The sequence below is a fragment of the Lissotriton helveticus genome, chromosome 1_1, assembly GCF_964261635.1.
Source record: "Lissotriton helveticus chromosome 1_1, aLisHel1.1, whole genome shotgun sequence".
Taxonomy (NCBI): Eukaryota; Metazoa; Chordata; class Amphibia; order Caudata; family Salamandridae; genus Lissotriton; species Lissotriton helveticus.
This window is the reverse complement of record NC_136057.1, coordinates 1,662,070,519-1,662,079,571: the sequence shown is the minus strand read 5'-3', so window position 1 is coordinate 1,662,079,571 and position 9,053 is coordinate 1,662,070,519.

Here is a 9,053-nt window from a genome sequence, read left to right as displayed (position 1 = left end):
CTGGATGTCTTTCACAGTTTTGGGAGGAGGCCATTCCAAAACAGCTTTCACTTTTTGAGGATCCATGCTCAGACCCGTGGCTGACACAATAAACCCCAAAAAGGCGACCTGTTGGCGATGGAAAAAACATTTGTCCAGTTTACAAAAGAGGTCATTGGTTTGTAGTTGAAGTAAGACGGCCTTCACATGATCTATGTGTTCCTCCAGGGTCTTGGAGTAGATTAGAAGGTCGTCAATATATGCGATTACACTTCTGTCAAGATACTCCTTCAGCACTTCATTGATGAAATACTGAAATGCTGAAGGAGCATTACAAAGCCCAAAGGGCATTACCATATATTCGTAAAGGCCGAACTTGGTGCAAAATGCCGTCTTCCACTCATCTCCGTCAGCGACTCGAACCAAGTGATAGGCCCCACGTAGATCTAATTTCGTGAACCATTTGGCATCTTTGATTTGGTCGAGAAGCGCGGAGATGAGAGGTAAGGGTTACTTATTTTTTATGGTGATGTTATTCAACGATCTATAATCTATGCAGCATCTCAATCCCCCCTCCCTTTTAGGGATAAAAAACAATGCAGAGGAAGCGGGAGACCTAGAGGGTCTGATGAAGCCAAGTTCTAGCATAGTATCAAGGTATTCCCTTAAGTATATGTTTTCTTTTTCCGTAAGGGAGTATACTCTACTGGTCGGTATACGAGCACCTGGCTGCAACTCAATCCGGCAGTCATATGCCCTATGAGGAGGCAGGCAGGTTGCTCTTTCTTTGTCAAAAACTGTCTGGTACTCTTGATACACAGAGGGTAGAATAGAATCTGGTCGATCCCATTTATCTGATTCTACAGGGGTAAGGGACGCCACAGAATCCCCGTCTTGTGCGGGTATCGTGGTAACCTGCACTGGGGAGACAGAAAGGTAAGAATCCTGAGGGGATAGGTCATCTCTGTCTCTCCCTTCAAAGGTGAGACTGTTGTTCTTCCAATCAATAAGGGGGTTATGGATCCGTAACCATGGAAGACCCAACACTACTGGAAATTGTGGAGAGTCAATCATATCAAAAGCAAGCGTTTCCCAGTGTTTCGGTTCAATGTGCATATTCAGGAGGATACTAGAATGTGTGATAGGCCCAGATTTTAAAGGACTCCCGTCAATAGTGTACACTTCCTCTGTCACTTTTTTCTGTACCTTCGGGATATTCTGAGCCATAGCCCAACTTATATCTATAAAATTACCGGAAGCACCAGAATCTATCATGACAGATTGTGTGATAGATTCAGAAAACCAGGATAACCTAGCTGTAAAATGTCCTTCATTAGTCATCAAAGAGGAGACCATATGCATCAAAGGACCCGGCGGTAAGGTCTCAACTACCCTCGGGTCAGCTAGTTTTCCGACTTCTTGTATTGTTTGGGTTTAATGGGACAGTCTCTTAAATAATGTCCCGCCTTGCCACAGTACAGACAATCTGTTCTCTCTGCGTCGTAGTTTTTCTGCTTCTGATAAAGGTCCTTTAACACTGCCTATCTGCATAGGTTCAGGATCATCAGTCTTAACTTCAGGTTCTGTTTTCTTTTCTCTCCCAACCAATTTGGGATATTCATACCTGTTTCTATCTTTTCTTCTTTCTCCTAACCGATGGTCTAATTTGACCACTAGATCTATTAATTCAGGGCATGTCTCAGGAGGATCCACTACGTGGGCCAATGCATCTTTTAGTTCGTCGCGCAATCCTCTATAAAAAAGGGCGCTGCGTTTATTGACGGGCCAATCTGCCTCCACCACAAGTCTATTGAAGGTGGATATATAAGTGATAAGATCTCTAGACCCCTGTTTCAAATTGAACAGCTCTGTATCTGCAGCATGAGTGAACGAATGTTTATCAAACATTTTACGCAATTCTCTATGAAATGCCTCATAGTCCAATAATAGAGGGTCATCCTTATCTATCAAAGGTATAGTCCAGTTGGCTGCCGACCCCCCTAAATAAGATAAAACAAAAGCCACTTTAGCCTGGTCGTTAGGGAAACATGCAGCTTTACAAAGAAAATGCAATTGACACTGGGTCAAAAAAGCTGCGCATTTAGAAGGATCTCCATAGAACCTCTCAGGGGGGGCCAAAGGAATAGTATGGGGAGTAACCACTTGGACTACCTGAGACTGATTGCTTGCACTGGCTCCTTCTCCTCTCTGTTGGCTTAAAGCCGTTAATCTATCTGCAATGGCTTGGGTTTCTTGTTGGAGATTCCCTACCATGCTAGCTACGTCCTGTAACTTGAGATCCATGACACCCAGGAGACAAATATATAACAGGCTTCGCGTTCTGTAATGCACGCACCTGGTTGTCTCGGGAGTATCCTGGAGTCACGATGCTTAACACCCCGTCTCCCCCTCGTCACCGCCCGGGTGCAAGGAAGAGGCACTTACACCTGACAAGTAACCAGGGGGAACACAGGGGAACAAAACAAGGGTAAGAAAAGGGAAAAAAGAAGTAATGGATCTCCACTCTCCTCGTCTGCTTCAGATGAGGTTTTCTCTGTTCTGGTAGTGACACTGTAGTAATAGACAAGAACAATTAGTGCAACCTATCCCCTCCCTAGTTGACCCCAAATTAAGGTGAGTGTAGTAAAAGTGTTAGTACCTTGTGAGATGTGGAGAATGCCTATAAAACTGGAAGCATAGTGAAAACACTGGAATGCTGAAGGTATGACTGTTGTACCAATAGTCAATGCATCTGTAATCGAAATAACCTCATGACTGGTGCACACACTTAATACAATATTGTATTTTAGTCGTTTTATGTCACTCACCAGTTTAGGACGTGAATACTCTAAAACAAATAAACTCTTAAACCTAATAATGCTTAGGTGACCGAAATTCCGATATTCACCACTATGCAATGTGGCAAACGACAAAAGGACAAGCGCCGCCTTTTACAACGATCAATACAAAAGACTACCGTTAAGATTCACGGCAGAAAACAAACTCTTAACGGAGAGTACACAAACATAAGGCTACCAGCAAACTGTAGTAACTAGCCGCTCGCTAAACTTACGGACTCCAGAAATGAGGCTTCAAAGCCTAACGGACAAGAAACGCCAACACGAGCACCTAGCTCCTCGGATGCCAAACAAAGACCCGGAACGAGTATGGGACTTCTCACTGGCTAAACGTGAAGCGTTTCCTGTAAGTTTGGGGCGGGCTTAAGGCTACAACGCTTCTCTCTCGCGCATGCGCGCATGCTTCGAAGCCCGTATTTCCATCCTGTCCAGCCCCGTTCGACCGCGTAGAGCAGCCGCGAACCCTGCAAGCATGACACAATGTCGGGCTCATTCGTACCTAAATTAGGTACACCTAGAGGAATAATTGACCCGAGGGAATGTCTGATTTCAATGGCACAATATAGAATGAAATATTGAAATAAGGACTACCTGTGTGAAATAAGACATACGGGCAGGACATTTGTAGGTCTGCAGATGATGAACTTAAAGATATGCTTTAGTGTTTCATTCACTGTGACGTTATACAGCTTGGCAAAAGATGGCAAGCATCTAAAACCTTGTGGACACGTCAAAGAGCATTCAGGATAATTATAAGGCTACTGATAGGAGCGTGGAAGACAGCAATGGGCCTGAGCACAGCCGTGGCTTGATAATGCTTTATGCCAGTGATTCATATGGTGGCCATGGAGAAAACGTGGAAGTGGGCAGTGGGGACTTGTTATGATTTTAAGTTGTGTTGTAGGGTCATTGCTGAAGCATGGTGGTTCTACTGTAGTCTGTTACCAGGCAATGTCAGGCCTAGACAGGCTATAATAAATTAAACCAATTGAGTGCAGTGCAGCGAAGGGTGAGTAATGTCTGTGTGAGTGCAGGTTGAGCAGTGTGCCTGTGTGAGTCCAGGGTGAGTGATGTGGATGGGTGAATGCAGGCTTACTGATGTGTCAGGGAAGGGTGAGCAATGGGCCTATGAGTGCAGGGTGAGTAGTGTGCCTATGTGAATGCAGGGAGAGTGATGTATCTGTGCAAGTGCAAAGAGACTTGTCTGGTTACTCACAGAGATGTGTTTGCCAAGCCACCTCTTTCTCAAATTTGCTTGAGAAGGCACCATTTGCCCACTCTTTTTTCAAAATATTTATCGGGAAACCCCTTGTAGGTGGTTCGGGTTCGCTCGCTACTCTCGCTCGCCACAATACAGTAATTACGCCTCACCACTTTCAAATGGCACCAGCCACCACTGAATATTTGCCAAATCTGGAGGCAAAATGGGGCTAAAGCTATGATGCTGCAATGAATAATGCGCTCATCTGCCTGAAATATGCAATGGAGAAAATAACTAGTGAAAATCGGTCACTTGCAGGTCAAGTCTGCTGGAAACCACTGGGGGTTAAGGTTGTGAGGGTCCCAGGACCAGGCCACGACAGTCAGTTGAATTTTACCTGCCTGGTAGGGCCCGAGTGCAGAGTTGTCCTATCTGTCTTTGATGCTGAAGTGTGAGCCGCGTGGTAGCTGGTTTTACTGCTTAGACTGTGCTGGTGAGGAAACGGATGCAAAAACTTGATAACGGGGCCACTGAGGTGACGAGTTGAAGATACTGTGGGCTTCCCTTGAGTCACAGCAGTGAGCAAATGTAATGGTAGCCAGACTGGCCACCAAAGAGCCTTGGCAGCGGTTGTATGTGAAATAATAGAAAACGTACTACATTGTCATCGTAACAATATAATGGAAACGTTTTTATAGAATTTTGGTTTTAGCATTGGTTTGTATGTTTAACAAAACATTTCGGAGGAATGTCTTTTTTCTCAAAAAATGCTATTTTTATTCAGTTTTAAGCTATTTTCTACTCATTCTTGTGAGGTGGCAGTTTAGAATGTTAATTTTTCATCAGATCAACTGTCATTCTAACATGAAGGCAGCAGAGGGAGCAGCACCACAACGAATGGTGTTAGCTTGGTCAGTCACACAAAAGGTACAGTTTACCATTTGCTGACACAAATCTGCTGTAAATCTAGTATTCTTTTTTAGGTTTCGCCTGGCGTTGCAACTGCGTAGCAGTTGCTCCGCACAAGGCGAAATCTCATGTTCCTACATTTGGCTTTGGTTCTGCCTCTGTCTCTCATTGGCTAGCTCCATAAATGGAGGCTAGCCATTGGGAGACAGAGGCTGTCAATCACGCTTTCTTGTGAAAACGCGATTCGGGGGCGTTTCTCTTTGTTTTTTTAAGTCCCGCCCCTTTGTCCTGGGCCGCGCTGTCATTGGCTGCTGGCCCGGGACACCCCGTGACTTCATTCCCCGGGCCGCGCTGTGATTGGCTGCCGGCCCGGGACACCCCCCTGACGTCATTCCCGGGCCGCGCTGTGATTGGCTGCCGGCCCGGGACCTGACTTGTTTGTTGCTGGGATTGATTTTTCGTCTTAGAGGTAAGCACATAAACTAGTTGCATCATAACATTTTAAAATAAGGTCGTGCACTAGAGTTACTGCCCTCCAGGCGTAAAACCAGTCACGTTATGAATTAAAACGTTGTGTAAAATGCCACCGAGTCCTGCTGCCGCTTGTGCAATGCTGGTCGGCTTTCAAGACCAGACCGCTCTTCTGATTGGTTTGGAAAGGAAGTTTGATCACGTGGTGTGATGACCCATCAGACAGAGAGCGCAGGGTGTGCAGCGAAGCCCTCGGCTGCTCACTCCTGGGGACTTTCGGCAGGAGAGCTGCAGTGTGTGAGACAGAAAATAACCGCATCGGGACCGAGCCCTCCGCCCTAGACATGGCCCTAAAAGCGGAGCTTCTGAAGCCCATCTGGTTTCTAATTCTTGTTGAGATACATTTCGCCTTGTGCAGATATCTTAAACTTTCGCTTCTTTGGAAATATTAGCTAATTATCTGTTTACACCTAACCTTTACCCCCTCATTTACGGTGACAAATAACGCCGCTCCTAGAATGCGTCTTTGAGGGTTAATTCATTCCCCTCGCCCTCAATTGAAATGGCGTTTATCTGGAATATTCATTGTTCTTTATTTAAGGTAACATCAAATCCATATGAACCTAGTTTCCTCGCAGTAGCGCATGGATGTCACCCACCCCCTTTATTTCTAATAGCTGGTCTGGGGTTGGAATTTCTCCCCTTAGTGTTTATAACCGTTTATTTCCGGTGATCGTGAGCAAACGTCCCACCCGCTTAAAAGATAGTGTTTGGTGAACAGCAATGTCCCTGCCGCCCCTCCTCGCAAAAACAGGATGTCCCCAGGGAACAGCCATCAATGAGGGGGCGGGCTCCGTGCACTCCCTGATCCCCCTGCCACAGGCATGTTTGGAGGAGGCTCCGCTGCGGGCGTGGTAGGTGCTCTGCAAAGATCGGTTTTGACTTTTCTGTCCCACTCCCCCATCTGATTTTCCAGAATGGTTTCTTGTTGGGTCGAGGGGGTAGCAGCCAAATATACTTGAACGAGTGATATTTCTGCTTTTGGATGTCTGTCAGGGAAGTTGGGTTGGTCACGTGTTATCACCCATTGCTCGCTGTGACAGACTGGGTTATATCCAAGCTTTGAGGGAATTTTTGCCACTTGCTCTGCTGGCCCGGCTATAGCGCCGAGAAATGTTTCTCCTTTTTTTCGGTCTATGAAGGGCCTGGGCGCGGGGTACATTTCACTTGCGCTCTAAATGCAGAGGATGATGGCCAGGGCGATTGTTGTATTGCACCCTGCAGTGCCCTCCTACCAGGAAAGGCAAGGGTGAGGGTTGTAGGTAGCGGGGAGTGCCATGCTGCCGGCGGTGGCCTGAGTAAGGGTTGTGCATCACTCTTGGTACTTTGCTGCTGATTCTGGGTAGGATGAAGGTTGTGTGCCACTTGCTGTGCCCCGCTGCAAGGATGCCCAGGGCGAGGGTGCATTGGCACACACTGTATTGTGGCTTTACTTGCCTGGGTAGAGCTGTACGTGTTGTTGTGTAACAAGAAGGAAAGCCATTGTTCACTTGCTGTGCTGCCAGGCTTCCCATGGCAATGGGTTTGTCACTCGCTGCGCTATCAGGATGGCCTGGAGGTGGCCTGTATTGTTACTTCCTGTTTTCTGCTGGCTGGCGTGAGAGGTTTGCCACAGATGACCAAGCCGAATGTTGCATGTAATTTCCTGTGCTCTGCTTGTTCGCCCGGCTGGACAGTACAAGAATGTTCAGATTGAAGGGGTGTGTATATATAGGTCTCTTGCTGCGTCCTGTGTGCTTGTGGATGTGCGCAGGTTGGGAAAGCCCAACGCCATGGCACTCACTTTGTCACTTGCATTCGCAGTCTGTGGTGAATTATAAAGTCTGTACATGCTCGATGCCAGTCTTTGGCCCTTGGGGTTTGGTTGGTCCAAGGAAGCGAAGCATTTGATACTTGCTGTGCTCTGCTGAGTGGGGGAGGCTATGAGGAGGCGTGCCCGTCTCTCGCTCCGTGTTGAGCGGATCCTATCCTATATACTGCAGTATTTTTTTTTCCAGGGGGAACTCGTGGCAGAGGTGCCGCGCACCGAGCACTGGAGAGCTGCGCTGGGACCGTCGGCCACCCCGCTTGTCCTCAATCCTCGTCCCGTTCACTTTAACACTAGCTAGCCACCAGAAAGAACACTAGGGGCCAGATGTAGGTAATTCATATTTACCGACTCTTAAATACCGAATTTTACCGATTCGGTATTTAAGAGTCGGTAAATATGAAGGGGGGAGATGTAGGTATTACAGATTCTGTAAATACCGAATCGTTAAGATTCGGTATTTACCGAATCTGTAAATACCGAATCGGTATTGCCCATTGATTCCTATGGGCCTTGAAGCCCATAAGATTCAATGGGCAATACCGATTCTGTAATTACAGAATCGGTAAATACCGAATTTTGCAAGGGTACAGGGGGTGTCACTTTGACACCCTCTGGCACCCCAAAAATAGGCATGTGCGCCATGTGGCACACAGACATGCCCTAAGGGCATGTCTGTCTGTCACATGGCTAGGTGTGCATGCACACATGTGCATGCACACCTGAATTCGGTATTTTAACACCCAATTGGATTGGGTGGTAAAATACCGAATCTGAAAGGCCTGCGGCACTCAAAGATGTGCTACCTACATGTGCTTTTACAGAATCGGTATTTTTACCGAGTCTGTATTTACCGATTCGGTAATTTTAACGAATCTGTAAATACAGATTCGGTAAAATACCGATTCTGTAAAGCATGCTTCTACATTAGAAAACCCTAATACCGATCGGAAACGGCCGAAATCGGCCGTTTCCGACCGGTATTAGGGCTCCTACATCGGACCCTAGATCCCTTCGACTGTTTTGGGGGTGGGAGCGATGGCAGCTACACGATTATGGAAAGCATTTTTTGAAACATTCGCCCCTCCCGACGTGTTTAAACTACAAGGAAAGCAGTTTGCCTCAGCGTTCGTAGAAGTATTGAACTGAACTCACAATTGTAAACACATTTTGGCTTCTGCCTGGCACTTTTTGGAAAAAACAAGTTTTTCTTTGAAAAATGTGTAAGCCTGAGTCCGTCCTTCCTAAGGTGAATGCAATAGTTCAAGCTGAAGAAGGCTTGTGGGACGTCGACTACCTTTGCATTGAAAGCTGTCGGCATAGTGTTTCATCGAGTACAGCAAAGTATGTCAAAATATGGACATCGAGTAATACAATATCCAACCATTGTTGAACACAGAACGGAAGTTCACCACGCACTCCCACATGGAACTACCTAGTGGAAAGTTCTCTCAAGATTTTTACCTACTTGCGATACTTATTTATTTATTAAAAACCAGCCTCCGCAGAGAAAGTTGTTTGGTGTTGCTATTGATATTTATTGATACCTCCGTGCATGGATGCAGCTTGTGTGTGTGTTTTTTAACCACAAAGGTGTTCACAGTGATGAGATTAGAAGTCTTTTGTTGGTGTTCGTGCCCATCACTTAGAACGCACTGCATTTAATATCAGAGCAAAGGGTGGTGTCTTTAACGTGCATCAATGTTGCTACAAAGGAATGCACTGCAGACACATCTAGGGGCAGATTTATGAAGGCCTTGCGCCGCCG